The sequence below is a fragment of the Mustela putorius genome, unplaced genomic scaffold (assembly GCF_011764305.1).
Source record: "Mustela putorius furo isolate JIRA1106 unplaced genomic scaffold, ASM1176430v1.1 tig00003896_pilon_pilon_pilon, whole genome shotgun sequence".
In the NCBI taxonomy this organism is placed as follows: domain Eukaryota; kingdom Metazoa; phylum Chordata; class Mammalia; order Carnivora; family Mustelidae; genus Mustela; species Mustela putorius.
Window position 1 is genome coordinate 11,502,300 of NW_025422045.1, and position 21,198 is coordinate 11,523,497.

The 21,198-nt window shown below is 42.4% G+C and overlaps 1 long non-coding RNA gene across 4 annotated transcripts; it reads right to left on the reverse strand.

Annotated features, from left to right (window-relative positions):
- Positions 1–974: 974 nt before the first annotated feature.
- On the reverse strand, positions 975–21,191 carry LOC106006478. 4 transcript variants are annotated; one of them, XR_006602754.1, is made up of 6 exons: positions 20,979–21,191; positions 20,446–20,620; positions 19,341–19,467; positions 18,109–18,169; positions 6,904–7,134; positions 975–1,759 (listed from the first exon to the last, which is right to left on the reverse strand). It is a non-coding gene; the product is annotated as an uncharacterized LOC106006478 (long non-coding RNA). The 4 variants fall into 4 exon arrangements; XR_006602752.1 differs by having other exon boundaries at positions 19,341–19,464; positions 20,446–21,191; XR_001180536.2 differs by having other exon boundaries at positions 20,446–21,191.
- Positions 21,192–21,198: the final 7 nt, after the last annotated feature.

A 21,198-nucleotide genomic window follows, 5' to 3' on the forward strand; every position in this document is an offset into this window, starting at 1 on the left:
GTGGAGTTCAGAATCCCCCCCATGAACCAATGGGATGGGCCATGCAGGCCTGAGGGAGTCTTTCCCACGGTCATAGCCAGCAATGAGTAATAATACCTGCTTCTAAAAGCGGTTGAAGAATTATTATCCTGAACTCTGTGTTGTAGGACTCTGAAATGTAACCACCTATGGGAGTGTGGCAGAGACCCAGAGCTGTTAGTCTTCAGAAAAACTTAGCTTCTTAAAGTATCTCCAGAGGCCTGATCCTTTAAAAGTAGGAGAGCCCTTCAGCGGGTGGACAGCTTGCTGCCGAAAGTAAGGGCTTTGAAGAGACAAGACTTAGGCAGGATCTGGCCCTTCTGGGTTGATTCAGGGCTGTGTGATCCTGCAACAGTGACCCAAGCTTTCCGAGTCTTGGTTTCTTCCACCTACAAAACGCGGACAATGATAACAGCTGCCTTGCAAGGTCCTTGGGAGGCTCCACGAAGGCGGTAGAAGATGGACAAGTCGTGCTCATCATCCTGGTGGCAAGAAATATGTCTCCTGGGTGGGAAGCTCTGGGAAGGTGATGCTTACTCCGCAGGAAGCGCTGACTAGATCAGCGGGGCCTCCATGGCTCAGTCGGTGAAGCCTGACTTGATTTCAGCTCAAGTCATCATCTCAGGGTTGTGAGATCAAGGCCCGTATCGAGCTCCCCACTTAGCGGGGAATCTGCTTGAGAATTCAATCTCTCTCCTTCAGCCCCATCCCCCAGGGGTCATCTGAAGGACTTTGGGGTCCCCTTGAGCCACACCAGGTGGTTCCACATCATAGGACTGACCCAAATTCCTTTCTGGGCTTTAAACCTGTGGACTTCTGAAGCAGAAAACACCATGTAAGCTTGGTTCTAGAAGCCTGCAGCAGCCTTTGCTGCCACAGGGTCAGAACGAGGTCCCAGGGAATTCTTTGGTGGCCCATTGACCTGCTTGAAAAATGAGTCTGAGATCAAACTCCAGTAAGCTTCGTGAGTCTTAGGTTTTACTGAGAGACAAACATGACAGCTGCAAGTTACATAATTTTTTTTTTTAAAAAGTCAGCTTCATTGAGGTACGATTTATACACAATGAAATTCTTTAATTTTAAGCACAATTCAGTAAGACAGAAGTGTCTATTTTCACATAACCACCACCACAGTCATGTTATAGAATAATCATATCACCTCAGAAAATTCCCCTGTGCCCCTTTTAGTCACTCCCTCCCACTTTCCCCAGCCCAACTGCTGAACTTCTTCACACCATTGTAGTTTTGCTTTTTCTTAAATTCCATATAAATACAAATCATCTAGCTTTTTCCAACTGGATTCTTTCACTCAGTATGACGCTTTTGAGAGGCGTTTGTGTTGTTTTATATATCAAGAGTCCAGTTCTTTTTATTACAGAGCAGAATTCTGCTTAGATGAACCCATTTGTAATTCATGCTCCAGTTGAAGGACATCTGAGCTGTTTCCAGTTTGGGGCTATTATGATAAAGCTGCTAGAACATTCACCTACAAGTCCTTGTGTGGACAAATGTTCATTTCTCGTAGATAAGTACCTCTTGGGTAAATGGGATTGCTGGGTCATACAGTGAGTGTATATTTCACCTTATTAGAAACCACACAGCGTTTCTGGAAGTAGTTGCACTCTGCCTGGCAGTAGGATCAGCAAGATTACCTTCCGGACTGTAGCAGAGGTGACCATCGCATATCCTCATGATGAATCAAGTTTGTGTTCATCCCCGATGGCTGGGAGTTTCTTCATCCCTGCAGAGTGAGAGGAAAGCTCTAAACTGGGTCACTGACCCCTACCCTCACCCTTGTCCCCCCTACCCTTCTATGATCTTGCTGTGCTGGGCACTGGCCTGAGTGCCAAGCACAGAAGCGGGTCAAGGCAGTTTATACATAATGTATGGATTGTCTGGGAATTAAGTTTCCACCCAAAGCAAAAAGCCCTAGTTGCCTGGCTTTCAATTAACTATTCATTTGTTTGGCTACAGGATCCCCCATTGAACAATAGGCAAGACATAATTCTAAATGGACCCAGCAGACAAAGCCAGATCCCTTTTCCTAGCAAGACAATTAACCAGAACCAGTTATCAGTTACAGTCAATAAACATTTGTTAAGCCACACCAGGATAGTGTGCAGGGAGTCAATGTTTCTTGCAACCTTACTGTCCTTGCCTAAGCACTCTGTGGATATTGTCATTGTTCCTGGACAGATGATTAAATGAAAATTTGGAGATGGGAATTAATCTGCCTGAGGCTTCCTGGCAGAAGTCAGAGCGGACTCCCAGGTCTTTCTGCTATGCCATTTCTTTCCTGGGGGCCCTGAATGGTAGCCAGGGGATGGGAGTGGGGGCAAGACCAATGTGCATGAAACAAGACAATCCAGCTTTTCACTTGGGGCATTCCTAAAAAGCTGACCATCGCATAAAACTGTTTTCCCCATAAGGGAATTATTTGAGTTGGGAGCTTGTTCCTGGTTAAGGTGTTGGCATAAATGAAGTGACGAAAATCTCATTCCTATAAGCAAAGTTATTACAAGTAGAAACTCTTATAATAACTTATTAGTGAAACTGTGCTCAGTCTTTGCAAAATAAGCCTAAAGACAGTGTAGGCATTAATTACACAAAGGGGCCTATCACCCTGCACATTTTTTTATGCAACATGAAAAACCTAACTAGATCTTTGATATAATTTAAAGCTAATATGCTAAAAATGGTGAACAGTGAACATTTAATAAGAGATGCTTTTATTTGTCTTTAGAAAAGCATTGGGGAAAAAATCCCATTGGCTTTGTCTTCTTTATAAAAGTTGGGCTGAGATATTAAATGAGACCTTATTTCTCTTTGGTCACATTCTTACTCCCCATGGCTAGCTAGGGTGAGCAAATGGGCATCAGGGGTCTTTGAACCACCTGAAACTGTACCCAACATGATTTGAGGATTATATTTTTTCGGTAATTATAGCCTTTGTCAGATCCCCCAAGGTCTCTGGGATACAGCCACGAGTTTGAATCACTTCTTTCTCAGTTTTTTTTTTCTCTTGCCAGCAGCAGCATCAAAAATACTCCACTGACTTTATGGGAGTGCTCAGAGTTGGAATTATTTTCTTTTAAAAAGCATCTGGATCAGGGCACCTGTCTGGCTCAGTCAGTGGAGCATGCAACTCTTGATCTCAGGGTCATTAGTTCAAGCCCCACATTGGGCATAGAGCTCATGAAAAGAAAAATAAATGAATAAATAAATAAATAGACAAAAACCTGAGACACACCTAAAATAAAAGGATACGGAAAGGATGAAAATAAAATGATGAAAGAAGATATACCAGCGACATGCTAACTAAAAAAGAGCTGGTGTAATTATATAGATATGAGACAGACTACACTACAAAGCAAAATGTATTATTAGGGCTCTTATCATTATCATGATAAAAGGTTTAATTCATCAAGAAGATACCATAGTTCTAAAGTTGTAAGTACCTTCTGAAATAGCATTCAAACATATAAAATAAAAATTTATAGAACTATAGAAAAAATAGACTAATCCAATATAGGGGGTGTATATTTTATCAGTACAATGCTTTCAATTATTGGTAGGTTAAGAAATATTTTTTTTTTATTTTTTAAAAGGTTTTATTTATTTATTTGACAGAAAGAGAGATCACAAGTAGGCAGGGAGGCAGGCAGGGAGTTGGGGAAGCAGGCTCCCTGCTGAGCAGAGAACCCAATGCGGGGCTTGATCCCAGAACCCTGGGATCATGACCTGAGCTGAAGGCAGAGGCTTTAACCCACTGAACCACCCTCAAGAAAAATTTTAAATAATAGAGCCAACCAGCCTGATTTACTGGATGTTTACAAATTATTCTGCATCCATTCATCAAGGAATAGACATTATTTTCAAGTACACATGAACATTTCTAAAAACTGACCATATAAAAGGTCATAAAGCTAGTTTCAATAAATTTCAAATAATATGGTTTACATAAACCACTTTTTATGACCTATGGCCATAGATCTAAGTTATGCAATTAAATTAGAAATCTGAAACAGAAAAATGATACCCTCCCCAAGTTTTGGAAATTAATTAGAAAGTACACTTCTAAATAATTTATGAGTCAAGTAAGAACTCATAATAAAAACTGAACACTGTATAGAGACTGTTACATGATGTGATAAGAATTCTACATAACAAAACTAGTGGATGCAGCAAAAATGGTAATTATAGGGAAATTTATAGCTTTAGATGCTTATACTAGGGAAAAAAAGACTGAAAATTAATGAGCTAGAGGAAAGCAGAGTGGAGGGAAAGGAAGGAATAAAAAGGGAAGAAAAACCCCACCAGAAACTCAGAGCATACGGAAGAGGTAAAGATGAGAGCATAAACTAATGCCACGGGCAACAAATGTGCAATAGAGATGACCAACAAGCCGACACCAGATAAAATAGACCCTCTGGTAAGAGTCATTAAGAAAGAGGGTAATAGCATGCATGAATAATAGAGATAAAGAAGAGAAGAAAGCTGCAAATACTGAAGGGATTAAAAAGATAGGGTGAACATACCACGGATAACATTACATCAGCGAATTTAAAAACTTAAAGGGAAACGTTTCTAGAAAAATATAGTTTGTCAAAGAGATAACAAAAAAGCCCGAGTTTTCAATAGTATTACAGAAATTGAATCAGTGGCTTAAAAAAAAAATTAAGCTTCACTGGTTTTTAGGCAATTCCTAGCAGGTTTTCATAGGATAAATTAATTTTATTTTATTTTACTTTATTTTTAAGATTTATTTATTTTAGGGAGAGAGAGTGAGCTAGAGTGCATGCGGGGTAGGAGAGGGTGGAGGGAGAGAATCTCAAGCAGACCTCCTGCTGAGCATGGAGCTGGGAGCAGGGCTGGATCCCACAGCCCTGAGACCATGACCTAAGTCAAAATCAAGAGTCGGATACTTAACACTGAACCAACTGAGCCACCCGAACACCTCTAATTTTATACCAACTCTTATAAAGAATATCAAAAGAAGCAATACTCCCCAACTCATATGAGATTAGTACAACCTTGAAATAGAATGAGCCAAGACTCTGCGAGAAAGTAACAGACCAGAATCCCTCATGAACATAGATGGAAATGCTTTAAACAAAATATTAGCAAATCAAGTCTAACAGTGTATGATAAAGACAATTTATCATGACTAAGCTGGATTTATTCCAGAAAAACTAGGATGATTCAACATAAAACCCGGTAACGTTAACTCTTCACATAAGTGGGTTAAAGGAGAAGTTATATAATTATCTCAACAGAAGTAGTAAAAGCATTCAGTAAAAGTCAACATCCAATCATGAAAAAAGCCCTTAGTAAAGCAGGAATAAAATGAAACTTCCTAACATTAAAGGGTTATCTTTTTAAAAAAAGCCTTCAGTAGTCCACATTCTTTTTTTTTTTTTTAAAGATTTTATTTATTTATTTGTCAGAGAGAGAGGGAGCGAGCACATGCAGACAGAGACAGAGAGAAGCAGGCTCCCTGCTGAGCAAGGAGCCCTTTGTGGGACTCGATCCCAGGACGCTGGGCTCATGACCTGAGCTGAAGGCAGCTGCTTAACTAGCTGAGCCACCCAGGCACCCCCAGTAGTCAACCTTCTTAACGGTGAATTATTGAAAGTCCCTATTCCTTTAAGAGCAGAACAAGATAAAGGTGTCTGCTCCATAGGGCAAGCTTAGCACAGATAGAAGGAGAATGAAGGAAACAATACTGTTACTGGCTGCAGCTAGTGTAACTGTGTACATAGAAAACAATAAACGAATCTACAAATCAGATCATTGAAATTATTAGAATCACGAATTGGTATAACTGAAAGACACTTTGCAATATTTCTTAAAACTGAACTAGAATAGATTACGGAGAAATCCTTGTGCGTGTGTAAGAATATTCGTCGCAGGACTGTTTACAACAGCAAAATAGCAAAAAATTGGAGGCTACCGAATGTCCATTGAGAGAAGAACGTATAAATAAAAAGCCTACACATTCAGCTAGTGAATGTACTACAGCTACACACATAACCTGGTCGAATATAATTAGAACATTTATATTTTCAAATATAAAATAAAACAAATATTTTCCATATAAATTTTTTATAAACCTGAAAAAGGTAGGTTGCAGAAAATGGCACTGTCACGATACCACACTTATTGTAAAGCTCCAGCAAGTAAACTAAACAATATTTTGTTTGAGGTTGATTACGCATATGATAAAGCTACATATTTAAAAAAATTTTTTTTGATGTATCAAGGCATTAAGCTTTTTATAGAGCAGCCTGTAGTTACTCTCCTTCACCACTACATGACAGGCTAGTCCGTCAGTAAAGTCATTCCTAAAAGGAAAAGGCTGATGAGAGGGGAGATGCTGCGTACGTAATGGCTGCGTTCTAGTGGCCAGGAGCCTGCCGGGGAATTCTGAGTGTTCACACGTGCAGTGGGGCAGCTCAGATGCGCCTTACTCTGGCTAGGATTTCGAAGCCAGGGGGCCAGGCTTTTTTTTTTTTTTGCCTTTCTTTTGGCCTGGCTATGGAACCATTTTGCAAACTTAAAAGTGTATCTGCTGGAATGTTGATTTTTATTTCTCAGTTTTTCTGTTTCTCAATAAAAATTGAGATTTTTATTTCTCAATTTTCCTGTAACTACAGGCTGCTAAAAGAACAGCATGGGGCATGGGGTTTATTACTTGGTCTCCCTCGTGGCAACTGACACGTCCTCTTCTGTGTTTATGGATCTGGGTCTATTGTTTTTCAGCACTAGCATTAGAACTATGCTTCAATAAACATCTGCATGACCTGGTAATCATATATACAGGAATATTTAAGTCTTGGTAACAATCGTTAAAATAGCGAAACAATAGTCATCAAAATTACTCACAGAAATCATGATGCCCAATAGCTTTTTCATGTGATGTGCTTGCCTGAGGTTGGCAGAGACTTGTTTCAGCAGCCAGTGTTAGGACAGCAAGTGGCAACAGGACCCCAGTCACCCACTTCTCTCTTCATTCTCTAAACCTGCCTTGCTGGCCCAATACATTAGCCACTAAGCCACATGTGGCACTGAGTGCTTGCAGTGAGATGTGCCCCAATACATCTTGGATTTTGAAGACTTAGTATGAAAAAAAAAAAGGTAAATATGTTAATAATTATTCGTATTAATTACCTATTGAAATGATACTATTTTAGATACTTTAAGTTAAATAAAATATACTATTAAAATTAATATCATCTGTTTCTTTTCAGTTTCTTAGAAATTTAAAAATTACTAGAAATTTTAAAATTACATACTGCACGGCTTACATATGTGATTCATATTACTAATTCCATTGGACAGCACTGCTCTGGATGTTACTACTCTGGATGCTTGCGATCCCTGCCTCCGGAGCCAACCTCATGGCTAAGGTCTCCACCTTCCGCCCGGGGAAGGGTCCTGGGGGCCCTCGTGGGGATGGTCAGGACGGGGTGCTGCGGTATTCTTGGCGCTGCTCTCGTCTATTCAGATCCAGAGGCGGAGCGTGAGTGGCGCCGCGCGGAGGTGACGGTCCCGCTGGGAGTTGCCTGTCTGCCTGGTGGAGGCAGTGGGTCCTTGGGAAGGTAAGACACCTGGCCGGACTGTCTCCCGACTCGGCCAGGGCGCGGCACCGGCGTCAGCGGCTGGAAGGAGCCACAACCCACCAGCACGCCCGTCTGAAAAAGAAAGCGTGCCCTGGTCGGGCTTTGAGCTTGGGGAGAGATGGGCGGGTCTTCCTCCTTCCAACCATCCTCAATCTTTCTTGTGTTTGTCTCTTCTCCGCAGCTCTAGGCACTCCTTGGAGACAGGCCAAACCACGAAAATTGTGGAATTTCTATGATTCCGCCTGTGGCTAAATACTAGTGATATCTGCATTTAAAACTGGCATTACACATTACAGAGAATGGTAAAAATTCATGCTAATAATGAAAATCTTAAGTTGTTCCTGACATTTCCTTTTCTTTTCTTTTTTTTTTTTTTTTTAAGATTTTATTTATTTATTTGACAGAGAGAGGTCACAAGTAGGCGGAGAGGCAGGCAGAGAGAGAGGAAGGGAAGCAGGCTCCCTGCTGAGCAGAGAGCCCGATGCGGGACTTGATCCCAGGACCCTGAGATCATGACCCGAGCCGAAGGCAGCGGCTTAACCCACTGAGCCACCCAGATGCCCTGTTCCTGACATTTTCAAACGGTTGAAAAATTTTTAATTTGTAATTGTGGTATATAATACACGCCACATAAGATGTACCATCTTCACCATTTCAACTGTGCGGCTCAGTCACATTAAGTATATTTATATTGCTGTGTGACCAGTCTCAGATTTTAGTGTATGTGCTGCCCAAATGAGCAAGGTGCAACCAGTCTCCAGAATTTTTCACCGTGCAAAACCGGAACTCTATACCCATGAAACACCGACCTTCCATTTCTTTCTCCCACTAGTCCTGGCAACCACCATTCTGCTTTCTGTTTCTATGAGCTTGGCTGAAACTCTGTAACATTTTTCTTTTTGCTATAGTTTAATTCAGTTAGTATAATGTTCTTAAGGATCATGCATGTTGTGGCATGGGTCAGAATATCCTTCCTTGTTAAGACTGACTAATTTTCCACTGTATGTGTATACCATGTTCTTTATCCATTCACCCATCAAGGAAGATTTGTGTTACTTCCCCCTTTTGGCTATTGAATAATGCTGCTATGAACAGGGGTTTACAAATACCTCTTTCCAATTTTTGGCTAAAATAATCAAGATTGCAATTAATATCTTTGTATACAACCACTTTGCACACATGTGAGTGTATCTGTAGGATACATTCTTAAAGGTAAATGGGTCAAAGGGAATGTACACTTTATAATTTGTTCAAGATTATCAATCTGCTGTCCATAGAGGTTAAACGATTTTATAACAACCTAATGCCGTATGTTTTCAGTCAACGATCTTTGGCAATACAGTAGATTAGAAATAGAATTTCTGTCAGTAAGAATGAGTGGAAACATGTACAATATGTTGAGACCCACGAGTTTGGAAGGATACCACAAATACTCCCAAATTTTCAAAGTTCACTTCTGGAGGATGCTAGGGAAATAATTTACTGGTTTGAAAAAAAGCAAATGAAAACAAAAGGCAGGAGTCGAGCATGACCTATCTTTGCTACGTCAACACTTTATATCGTATATCAGGATAGCCAGATAGCTGATGGAAGGAATTTTCTCTTTCTACAAATATTCTCGTTGTTAAGTGGAGAAGGAATGATGCAACCACTGAAAAGAGCGGTGGACAGTGATCACCAATGATCACAAAAGAGAGACAAAGTAAGAAAGAGACAGCTAGATATCCTGTGGCCCCCGACAGGCGATCATTACACTGTCTCTGAACTATACTTCCCTGACATCTAAACTTGAATCTGATCAAGTCACCAGGGTTAATTGCCAACTACCAAGTTACAGAAGAAATCAGGGTAAGAACACGTTGAGCAATATATCAAGGGGATGGGATCAGCAAAATCCAGACTGTAGGAAACTCAAGCGACCTAGTTTCTTCAATAAATAAATTAAAAGGAAAAAAAAAAAAAAAGGAGGAGGGAGGAGGAGTCTTTAAAATAAATTCAAGGTGGGGTGCCTGGGTGGCTCGGTCAGTTAGGTGGCTGTCTTGGACTCAGGTCATGATCCCAGAGTCCTGGGATCAAGTCTTGTGTTGGGCTCCTTGCTCAGTGGGGAGTCTGTTTCTCCCTCTCCCTTGGCCTTCTGCTCCTGCTGCTTGTGCTCTTTCTCTCAAATAAATAAATACAATCTTTAAAAAAGGTAAATTTAAGGTTCATAGCAGCCAAATGTAACATATAGGCCTCTTTATATTCTGATTCAAACAAAAAATATGTGTTATTATTTGTAAGACGATTGGGAATTTGAACCCCAATTTGATATTTAATTATATTAAGGAATCATTGTCAATTTGAAGGTACTATGGTATTAGGCTCTTTTATCATAACATTTTAGATATTAGGATATTGTTTTGTAGCTTTGTGGCGTCATGGATAGGTTAAAAAAATCTTATCTTTTAAAGATCTACTAAAATAATTATTGATAAAATGATATGACGTCAGAGATTTGCTTCAGAATAACACAGTGGGAGTGTGTGTGGGATGGAGTGCGGATGAACCAAGACTGACTATGAGCTGATGACTGCTGAATCTGTGTGATGCATACCCTACAATTCTCTGTACTTTTGTTCATGCTGGAATTTTTCCAAACAAAAGAGTTTATTCGAAAGAGAATGAAAAGAGAGTAATTAGGAAAAATAGGTACAAATAGCTCTTTGTAGCAATTTTAATGTTAAAAAAAAGGAGCAAAAAGGAAAAAGAATAGCTAGGAGGGTCAATAGAAGGTTTTTTGTTTTTGTTTTTGTTTTTAACTAATCTCTCTGTCCAACATGGAGCTGGAACTCACAAACTGGAAATCAAGAGTTACACGCTCTACCAGTTGAGCCAGCCAGGTGTCCTAATAGGAGGGTATTAAAAAAAAAAAATTAGAGACACCTGGGTGGCTCAGTTGTTAAGGGATTGCCTTCAGCTCAGGCCATGATCCCAGGGTCCTGGGATCAAGCCCCCCATCAGGCTCCCAGCTCCGCGGGAAGCCTGCTTCTCCCTCTTGTCCCCCTGCTTATGTTTCCTCTCTTCGCTATGTCTCTCTCTGTCAAATAAATAAATAAAGTCTTTTAAAAAAATTTAAAAAGTAAAAGAAAAATTATTCAAGTATTACATATATATGAAAAAGCAAGTAACTCAGTACCTCCTCATCAAGTAAATATTTCCCATGAATGAAAAAAGATCTTTTATTGCAGCTTTTTGGGTAAACACTTCAGTAAAGCACATAAGCATTAAACTCAACCGATTTTAGAAATGAGTGTCTCCATGTAATCATCATCCAAGTCAAGAATAAAACATTTGTAAAATGCTAGAAACTTCCTGTCTTCTGCCAGACAATAAATAACCCCTGCAAAAGGTAACCTCTCTTCTAAGATCTATCATCAAAGATAAGTTTTGTTTTCTTTTGAACTTCACATAATGGAATCACACAGTAGTTACTCTTTTGTATCATTTCTTTTGCATATATATATATACATATATATATGTATATATATATATGCAATACATATATATATATCAGGGAAGAAAAAAGGAAAAATTTTGAGAGAGCCTTTGTACCAACCTGTAACAACAATAAATTATGGACCAAGGAGTGTTATTTATGAATTCTTGGCATCTGAGTTCCAATTTCAAAAAGAAAGGAAAACAATGCATAATTTCAAAAAGTAAATAAAATAGGAAACAAATATATGAAAAAATCCAACATTTTTAGGACTCAAGCAAATATATATCCATATACCAATGAGATATTAGTTATACTATCAAGTTAGCAAATAAAAATATTAATATCCAGTGTTACGAAGAGTTTGGTGAAACAGGGCCCTCGCGCTGGGCTAGAAGGTATGTAAATTGGTAAAATTATTTAAGAAAGCAATTGGTAATTGTTGATCAAGGTTCTAAACAGTTTTCAAAATTTTATCTTAGTAATTCTACTTCTTGGAATCTAGCGAAGGATATTTTTTCGACAACCCAATATTCTATAACAAATCCACTGGAATGGTTTTTATAAAATTGTGTAATATGGGGGTTGCCTGAATGGCTCAGTTGTTAAGCGTCTGCCTTCGGCTTATTTCATGATCCCAGGGTCCTGGGATCAAGCCCCACGTCGGGCTCCCTGCTTGGTGAGGAACCTGTTTCCCCTCTCCCTCTCCTCCTGCTTGTGCTCCCTCTCTCACTATTTCTCTCTCTGCAAAATAAATAAATAAAATCTTAAAAAAAAAGATTGTGTAATATGATGGGAAATTATGATATAATATTAAGGTTTGTTTTTTTTTAAAGCAGGCAATATCAACAAAGGCAAATATTACAAATAGCATATATTATACATTTTGAATATAAATATTTGGAAAACAAACTAACCCAACATCTGGGAGGAGAAGATTTAGCCTTTACCCCTGGTAAACTCACAGTATGGAAGGGATAGATGGCAAAAGTAGGCAAAAGTATGCAGGCCTCCATTTTTTTTGAGAAAGGGGATTTCGGGCTAAGAAGCTGGTCTTGTTGAGTAAGAACTGACACCACCCATATCAACATGACACAACTGTTCCAGAAAATTCTTGCCTAGGAAGATAAATAGATTAATTGCTAGCTCAAGAAATTAATTTATCTGGGCAAATAGTTTGCTCATCTGGACATGACAGATGACTGCTATCAAGACCACTGACCACACACAGAGGCAAAGAACTAACCATTATGACAAAGTTTATTTATCAAGACTTGTTTCAGGACCCTTGCTTCTCTGAGTCTATGAGTCCTAAACTGTCTTACTTTTCCCAGACTGCCCAATCCCCATCAATTTTTTGCTTTGGAAAACCACTTCAAACCACTTGCGCCCATACCCCCAAATCCTATATATGTCCTTTCCTGAAATCTCCTTTCTGAGACACTACCAATCTCTATCAAGGTGTTATTCTCCCTTGCTGCAGTAAATATCTAATAGAATTATGTTGCTTGATTAACAGGTTTCACGGGTGTTCTTTTGGGGAGTTGAGAGCAGACAAGATCTGTGAATTCAAATGAGAAAAAAACCTGATATTTGTTTTCCTAAACTTATAACTGAAATTGAACATTTCCTTCAACTAGGAATATAAGCAAAACCACAGTGACTGTAGCCATGTCACCCCTAAAAATTATGACCACTGGTCACCAATAAAAATTATTAGATATTAGATCTATCATATCTATCTCAAAATATCATTTATGCTCACCACTATTTTAAAATTAATGCAAGGTCAGAGCTGTGAAGGCTCTGAGATTTTACCCAACCTGCAAGCTAACAAGTCAGCTTGCCAGTTTCATGGATCATGAGAGAAGACACAGAACTCCCGAGTCCGAGATGACAGACTTTATTATTCACAGCAAAAAGGGGTAGTCAGAGTATCAATGTATTTGTGCAGTTTCCCTGATTTCTATTTCCACAGGGATGGTAGGTGAGGGGTGGGGCAGATCACAAGGACACAGGTAGCAGATTTTGTTAGAAGACAGGAATTTAGGGCTCAGGGCTGGTGTATTTTTGAGCAAGCAACAAATGTAGGCAAGCAGCATATAAGCTAGTCTGGTTGCCTACGTGTTTAGCTACTGATGCTGCTCAGTTTCAAGCAATGGAGAAGCCGTGCAGTCTGGCACACTCAGCAAAAGTGTACAGGGACAATCAGGACCCATGTGGACTGCCTCTCCAACATGTAGTACTAGACCTTGCTCTTAATGCCTTTTTAAAGGAGCAGATACTTTATCATATCATCACTTTTTTTTTTTTTTTAAGATTTTACTTGTTTACTTTTGCATGTGAGAGAGAAGGAGCATGCACAGGAGTGGAGAGGGGAAGGGGAGAAGCTGACTTCCCACTGAGCAGGGAGCCCAATGAATGATGTGAAGCTGATCCCAAGACTCTGGGATCATGACCTTAGCCAAAGGCAGACGCTTAACTGACTGAGCCACTCAGGTGCCTTCATCATTGCGCTTTTATATTTTAAGATCACTGGTTTCCTTTGTTATTTTAATTAACATATGCATATAAATGCATTATTCGGAGAAGGGGTTGGTAGGCTTAACCAGATTGCCAAAGGAGTCCCTGGCACAAATAAAGTAAAGAGATGGAAGATTTTAAAAAAATATTTTCATTATTGATGAGAAAATAAACTGTTATGTAACTCCATTACTCAGGAAAACTTGTTCAGAGCTCTCCTTGTCAAGAAGGCAGAGTGGGAAGGGCCCTGGTGCCAAATCCAGGAGACCAGAATTTGGGTCTCAGCTACATGAAGGTCCCACTAGTTACTTAAACATTTCATCCAGTTTTCCTCAACTGTAATGTGAGAAACTTGTCACCTAACTCAGTGTCTGACTGGCTCAAAACAAGACTGAGAGATGTACTCTCACACGTTGCCTGTGGGAGTGTAAACTAAACATGTTTCTGGAGATTAACTTTGGTTCTATGTGCTCAAAAACATTCAAATCCTTTGAGCAAGCAAATCCATTACTAGAAATTAATTATTATTAGATGTAATCAGATGTACAGACAAAAATGCAATTGAAAAGATGTTCGTGGCAGTATTATTTATAATCGTTGCAGTTTTGTAAACATCTTGAATGTCCAGTAATTGCAGAAATTGTGGCACATCTATACTGATAAATGCTGTCATTATGAATCATCAGAGCAGAATATTTTGTGACATTAAAAGATGCCCATGATTTGGCGTGCCTAGGTGGCTCCGTTGGTTAAATGTCTGCGTTCCACTTGGGTCATGATCCTGTGGTCCTGGGATGGAGACTCACATCAGGCTCCCTCTGCCTGCCTCTCCGCTTTCTTGTGCTCTTTCTCTCTGTCAAATAAATAACATCTTAAAAAAAGAAATGTCGGTGATTTTATGTTGGTGGAAAAAAATGCAAAACTCTGTGAGGTGCCTCCAATTCTGTTTAATGAATTATATACATGTATATAGGCTTAGAAAAAAAACTAGTTGGAAATTTTCTGAAAATGTTATTGCTAGTGGTATGATACATATATATATTAGAAATTTTTAAATTCACGTTAATAAATTTGCCCTTGTATTTCTCAATAAGCATATGATGCTTTGTAATAAAAGAAGCAAATAATTTTATTTTTTAGTTGTTTTTGTTATTTTTTAAGATTTTATTTCTTCATCTGAGAGAGAGAGCATGTGTGCACAAGTTGGGGGGAAGGGGGAAGAAGACTCCCCACAGAGCTGGGAGCCTGTTTTGGGGGCTCCATGTGGGCTTCATGTGGGGCTTGATCCCAGGACTTGGAGATCATGATCTGAGTGAAAGGCAGGCGCTTAACCATCTGAGCCACCCAGGCATCTTGAGAAGCAAATTATTTTAAAAAGCAACTCAAAATTAAGGTTATTTGTGTGAAAGTGCTTTGACAATCATATTGTGCTACATAAATGTGTAATGATATTAGTGTTTTTCTGGAAATCGAGAAGCACAGTTGGATTCATGTTTAAATCAATAAATTTGACTGCAAGGAAGAAAAATTGGTCAGTGGGCGGGCTATGTTTTGTGTGGCTCTGCAGCAGGCCGGCTCCCTCTGATTCCTCCTGCTTCCCTCCCCCTGCCGCCTGTCTCTCACTCCTGTTTGTTTTTCTCCTCCATGCACCATCCAGGCCTCCTTCCTCCGAAGGAGGCTGTCTGGTCTTGTCTCCTGGGCTCAATCATGCCTCAGAAATGGAAAAAGCCCCAAGGCTGGGGCCTGTCTGGCTTGAAGAGCTGGGGCTCAGTTTTGAGTGTGACATCAAAGTGCATAATGAGGGTTTTGCTGCAGATTCCAGGCTAGAGGGCAGGTGTGGGTGGCGCCATGGTTATAGGCTTCTGGGCTGTGGCCCCAAAGGAATGCTGAAGCCATCTGGCTGGATGCAGGTGAGGAAAAATCTGCTTTTTCTGTGGGAGGATTTGAGAGCATCTTGTGGTCTCCCTCACCCCGAGCTTCTGGTGCCAATTCACTGTCTAGTGCTCCTGACATCTCCACTGTTAAGGAAATGTATATAGGTCCTCTGGAGGCAGCAACCTATCCTAATACTAGGATTGAGGCTCTGGAATTAGGCAGACTTGGTTAGATTTGGATCCCAACTCCACTGCTGCTTGGAACCATCACTCAGTGTCTAAGAGCCTGGTTCTCAACATCTATAAATGATGACAAAAGCACTCACATGCACCAGGCACACAACAGGCACAGTTCTAGGGGCCTTTCTTATTATTAACTCATTTGATCTATGCAGTCACCTTACTGGGCACTTGCTGTGATCATCATGTCCATCTTAGATATGGGGAAACTGCAGCTGGGTGGGTTGACTCACTTGCCCAAGGCCTCACAGGATCAGTACCAGGATGAACCCAAGCAGTGTGGCTCTAGAGTTTGCATTTAACAACCACGTTTGGAAGCCTCACTGTAAGATGAGTCAACAACAATAACTATGATTTATTAGCAGCTCACTTAGTGCCAGGCATGACGCTAAATGCTATTCAGGAACTTCTCATCCGTGTGTCCCCATGCCTGGATGAGGCGGGGACTGTCGTTATGTGCTAACATTGACCTGCAGCACAGCCCATGGTATACAAGGCCCTCCGGGAAAGGCTGGGCCTTGGCAAGGTTGTCACAGTATAGAAGAGCTAGGATGTGTCCATAAATAAATGTGATTCATGTAGAATCGGAGCTGAGAGATTATCTGGTTTCAACTCATTTTTTTTACTGAGGACAAGAACCGACTTGCTTTGTTTATTCCCATAGAGTTTGGAGGAAGAACCACTGAAAGAACAATAGGCAACAGTTATTGGGTTCCCAGGCCCTGTGTGAGTGTGTTTATATCCTTCAACCCTCACAACAGCCAGACAGGAGAGGCCCTGTTATTATGCCCATTTCGCAGATGAGGAAACAGATATGGAGAAGTTAATATGCAGCTCATCCCACCTCCCACAGCTAGCAAGTGGCAGAGCTGGGATGCTGGCTGTGAGTTCCAGAGCTCGGCCACTAAACCACCATGCTCTGGGCCGCCCGGATCACTGAAAGTGGTTAAGGAGCCTAGGAGGTGGATCAGGTAGATCAGAAAGTTCTTTGTAGATTACAAAGAGCTGTATAGACACAGCTTCTTATTAGAAAGAAGAGTCCCAAGAGAGTTATAAAGTCATATAAAAGGATGCCTGGGTGGTGGCTCAGTCGGTTAAGCGTCTGCCTTCAGCTCAGGTCATGATCCTGGGGTCCTGGGATGGAGCCCCGCTCAGTGGGGAATCTGCTTCTCCCTCTGCCTCCCTCTGCTCATGTTCTGTCACTCACTCCTCTCTCTCTCTCTCTCATAAATAGATAAAATCTTAAAAAAAAAAAAAGGCAAAACAAACAAACAAACAAAAAAAAAACCCAAAGTGGTATAAAGCCCAGGACAAGACCAAGGACTATCTCTAGGATGAGATGGCTTTGCTTCGGACTTGGACCCATGCTAAGTAGGAATGAAAAATGTCCAAGGGTGGGGGAGCGTTATGGGGTGGTGGTGGGGAAGGTTCCCTCTAGTTCTCCCCCATTAGCTCAGGATGGCTGATCAGATTAGCCCATGGGCATGCTGGTCCAGGTGAAGTGGTGATCAGGACCACAGAGAGAGCCTTGGGGACCTACAGAGAGCAAGCTGGTGGGTGGGACCACTCAGAGGGGGATAAATGAAGGCACAGAAGGCTGGTAGCAGGGCCAAAAATGGGAGTGAGACAGCCTGAATTCAAATCCTGCCATTCTATGACATTCTGATTAGGAGGCCACTGCCAAGCTACACAACATCTGTACCTCAGTTTCCTCATCTGAAGAATGGGAACAAAAATAGTGAGTCTTCAGAGGCTCATGCAAAACTGACATGCTCATTTGTTTCAAGTGTTTACTCTGATGCATGGCACACAGTAAGCACTGGATAAGAGCTAGCCATTGCTATTTGTTATTATTGTCCCAGGAAGCCTGAGTGGTGTCCTGATTCAGGGAGGAATGCGGTTAGAAGGAAAGCAGACACGTACGACTACTGCAATCTGCTCCTGGTAAATCGAAATCCGCTGGGGGTGAACTGGATTACAGAAGAACACGGACTGGCTCCCCTCTTTCCCACCTTAGGTTTTGTTTCCGAGAATCATTGGCTCTGCTGTTCAGGGAAAGGTAAGGAGTAGAAGGACGAGGAGATAAAGGCCAATGGGCCACCAGTCCTCTGAGCTAATACGGAAGGGTCAGCGGTGGTTTCTGAAGTTCTGTTGGCATTTCTGAACCCCTGTTAATTAGCCTTCTCACCCCTTTGCATACTGTGGATTTACTTTCCATTCTCACAAGCAGACATACTCCTGCAGGGAAAATGCAGATGGATGAGAAGTCTTTTCTTGAACAGATTAATGGCAGGATTGGAGGATGACTGTTGGGTGGGGACTAGGAAAAGTGAAATGAATGCAAATGTGTACTTACCCATACTCCTTTGCAGGGCCAAGCTGGGTGAAGGAACTTGCATGTTGCCATCACGTCAGCCCTGCAAGGAAAGTATTTCTTAGCTCCATGGTAGAAACTTGTCTGAGGCCACAGCTAGCCCATGGAGCAAGGAGTCCAACCCAGATGGATTCAGTACCAAGGATCATCCTTAATACAAAATCTGAGAAACTCCACTGACTCAGAGCTATCAGGCCAGGCCAGGCTGGCTTGGGGGAAAGGACTGTTCCATGGAAGGAAGGTATAGTTCATCCTGCTCGTAGGCCTCTTCCCAATCCCCACGAGTTGGAGTGCTGGAGGTCAGTCCTGTCTTTGGTCCAGGTGGAAGGTTGCAGTTTATTGTCACCAGCAAATTGACCTCCATCGGGATATTACTAGTTGCACTTCTATCTTCCTATTGTTCAGTTGCTCAGTAGGCACTTGTCACAGGTGTGGGGGATAGGTCAGGAGCACAAGGAGCTATTTCTGGGCTCTGGGCTTTGGGAAAGGAGCTATGTCCTGTTTACACATCGTCTCTCCAGATTTGCACAACCTGACCACAGAAATGTCATCTTCCAAGCCCAGGTAAATAGAGGCAACCAGATAAGTCTGGTTGGCCAATGGCTATTGAGTAACCAAGGGAGCCCAGAACCCTATAGTAGGCAACTATGAAAAATATAGAAGAAAAGAGCAGCCTAAGACTCCTGACCTCGGGCTGCTGGAGCAGAAGCATATTCCTATTGGGGGGAGGAGGTCACACAGTGCAAGTTTCGAGGCCCTCTCTCACATGAATGACTCTTGGTCCGGTCACCCCTCCCAGCAACCACCCACTTACACCACCAAATTGAGGTGTCAATGTTAGCGTGAACCCTAGTTTATCTTGCAAGAGTGAGAGGAGGAAGAAGGAAGTCTCTTACTCAACGATGAATAGCTGGCTGAATCAGGTCTCCCTCAGAAAACAAACTGAAGGGAAGAAAGAGCCTGTGTCTGGATCACCTTCTTCAAAAATTTAGGTGGGAAAATAAAAAAAAAAAATGACACATGACAACAGGCTGGGCACAGAGGTGAGAAGGGATGGGGAGCCTGGTTGCTCTACAGAGCTAGGGGAGGAAACCAGTTAGAAGGGAGGCCCTGGTCACGCATCTAAATGTGTCCCTGCAAAGTCCCCAGGGGCCATAAAGCCTGTCAGGAACTGGATATTTTGCCAATTCTGAGAGCCCCAGAATGAAACTTACCAGCCTTCTCCTCTTTTCCATCAACAGAACTTCATCTTCAGCCCCCATGTTCAACATTGTTTTTGTTTAATATCTTCAGGGGGGAAAACAATGTTTGTGTAGGGATCTGCCAAGAGGTGAAGTCCTGCTGCCCAATAAAAGGACAGGTTTTTTTTGAGAAGTGGCCAAACCCCACCAATAGCTCTGTAACAGAGGGGAGGCCTACACCAACTAGGATTGGGGGTGGGGTGGGCTGGGGTGGGTGTCCAATGAAATAATTTATGTCAACTTGTTGAGCCCCGCCTGGTCTCTTGGGGCCAAATATGCGTATTTGTTCTTTCTTTGTGGTAGATATTGTCCTTTAGGGTTAAGTGGGAGAGAGGAAGACTTCCCTATTGAGCTTGCACATTTTGTGACTGTCCCAGGAGCTTCATCACCCCTGCCTTCTGCCATCCTAGTCCAAGACCTTTCTTCCTAAATAGCCTTCCTGCTTCTACACTTGCCTCCTAGTCTATTCTCCACATAGCAGCCAGAGCGATTATTATTTATTATTATTTTTTAAGAGTTTATTCATTTATTTGACAGAGAGATCACAGTAGGAGAGAGGAAGGGAAGAGATCACAGAGAGAGAGGAAGGGAAGCAGGCCCCTTGCCGAGCAGAGAGCCCGATGCGGGACTCGATCCCAGGACCCCGAGATCATGACCTGAGCCGAAGGCAGCGGCCCAACCCACTGAGCCACCCAGGGGCCCCCAGAGCGATTATTTTTAAAAGTGTAAATTATCTTGTCCCTTTCTTGTCGAAAACTCTTCAAACGCCCCCATCACACTTACGAGTAGAAGTTAAACACTTCACCAAGGGTTACTGGGCGGGAGGGTGACCTGCACCCTGCTGACTTTGCCTCCCATTCTTCCTCCTACGGCCCATTCTGCGGCAGCCACACTGATCTTGGTTTCCGAGCCCGCCAAGACGGTGGCCTCCTTAGGGCTTTGGTACTGGCCTTCCCCCTTGCCTAGAATACCCTTTGTTCTTCTTACCTGCCCACTGGAATTAGCGAACCCACCCACCGTCCCTCTATTGGCCTCACAGCAAACGGGTAATGATACGAACTCAACCGGGCTTGCCTACCATTTGCTCACTTGTCTACTGTTTTCCTCACAACACAAGCCCCGGAAGGGAAGGCGCCGCCGTGTCCGTCTTGTCTCTCACCCAATCTCTGGGGCCAAGCAGAGCCTGGCACGGAGTAGATCTCTAGTGTTCGTTAGATAAATGAGCTCTTCAAACCTGAACCATCCTGAGAGGTCTGTGAGAAAAGGGAGGTTCCGTCAGGCTGGGGATCAGAGTCCTGGTCTGTCTGAACACAGACCTCGCCTTCCTTTCAGACACCTCGCCCCTTTCCAGGGTGGGCGTAGCTCCCCCCATCCCTTCTCACACACTTGATCCCCTCTCTCTCCAGGAAGGACAGGCCCGAATTCCAAGCCCTTCTCCGCGTCTGGTGCCAGCCCCCAAGTCCTCCTACATCCTGGGGGCTCAGAGACACCGCCCTTTTCTTAAAATGGACCCTGTCGGGTGCGTGCAACCCCCCTCTCTGGGTCCCCAGTCAGGGCACAGAGGAGTCCCCGCACCATCTATGGTCAAATGGGACGAGATCCCCGGCCCACCCGTGGTATCGCCTCAGGTCCCTGACTGTGGCCCCCTCCCAAGCTAAGGAGCCCCCAGGCCGTGTGGGGGCGAGGAGGACGGTCCAGGCGTCAAGGGCAATGAGGACATTCAGGCCCGAAAAGGGGATAGGCTAACTTCGCGCAGTAGAACCTTTCTTCACCATGCCCTCGTTTGCCGGCCGGGCAGCTTTGGAGGAGACACCCGGTTTAACCGTTCCTC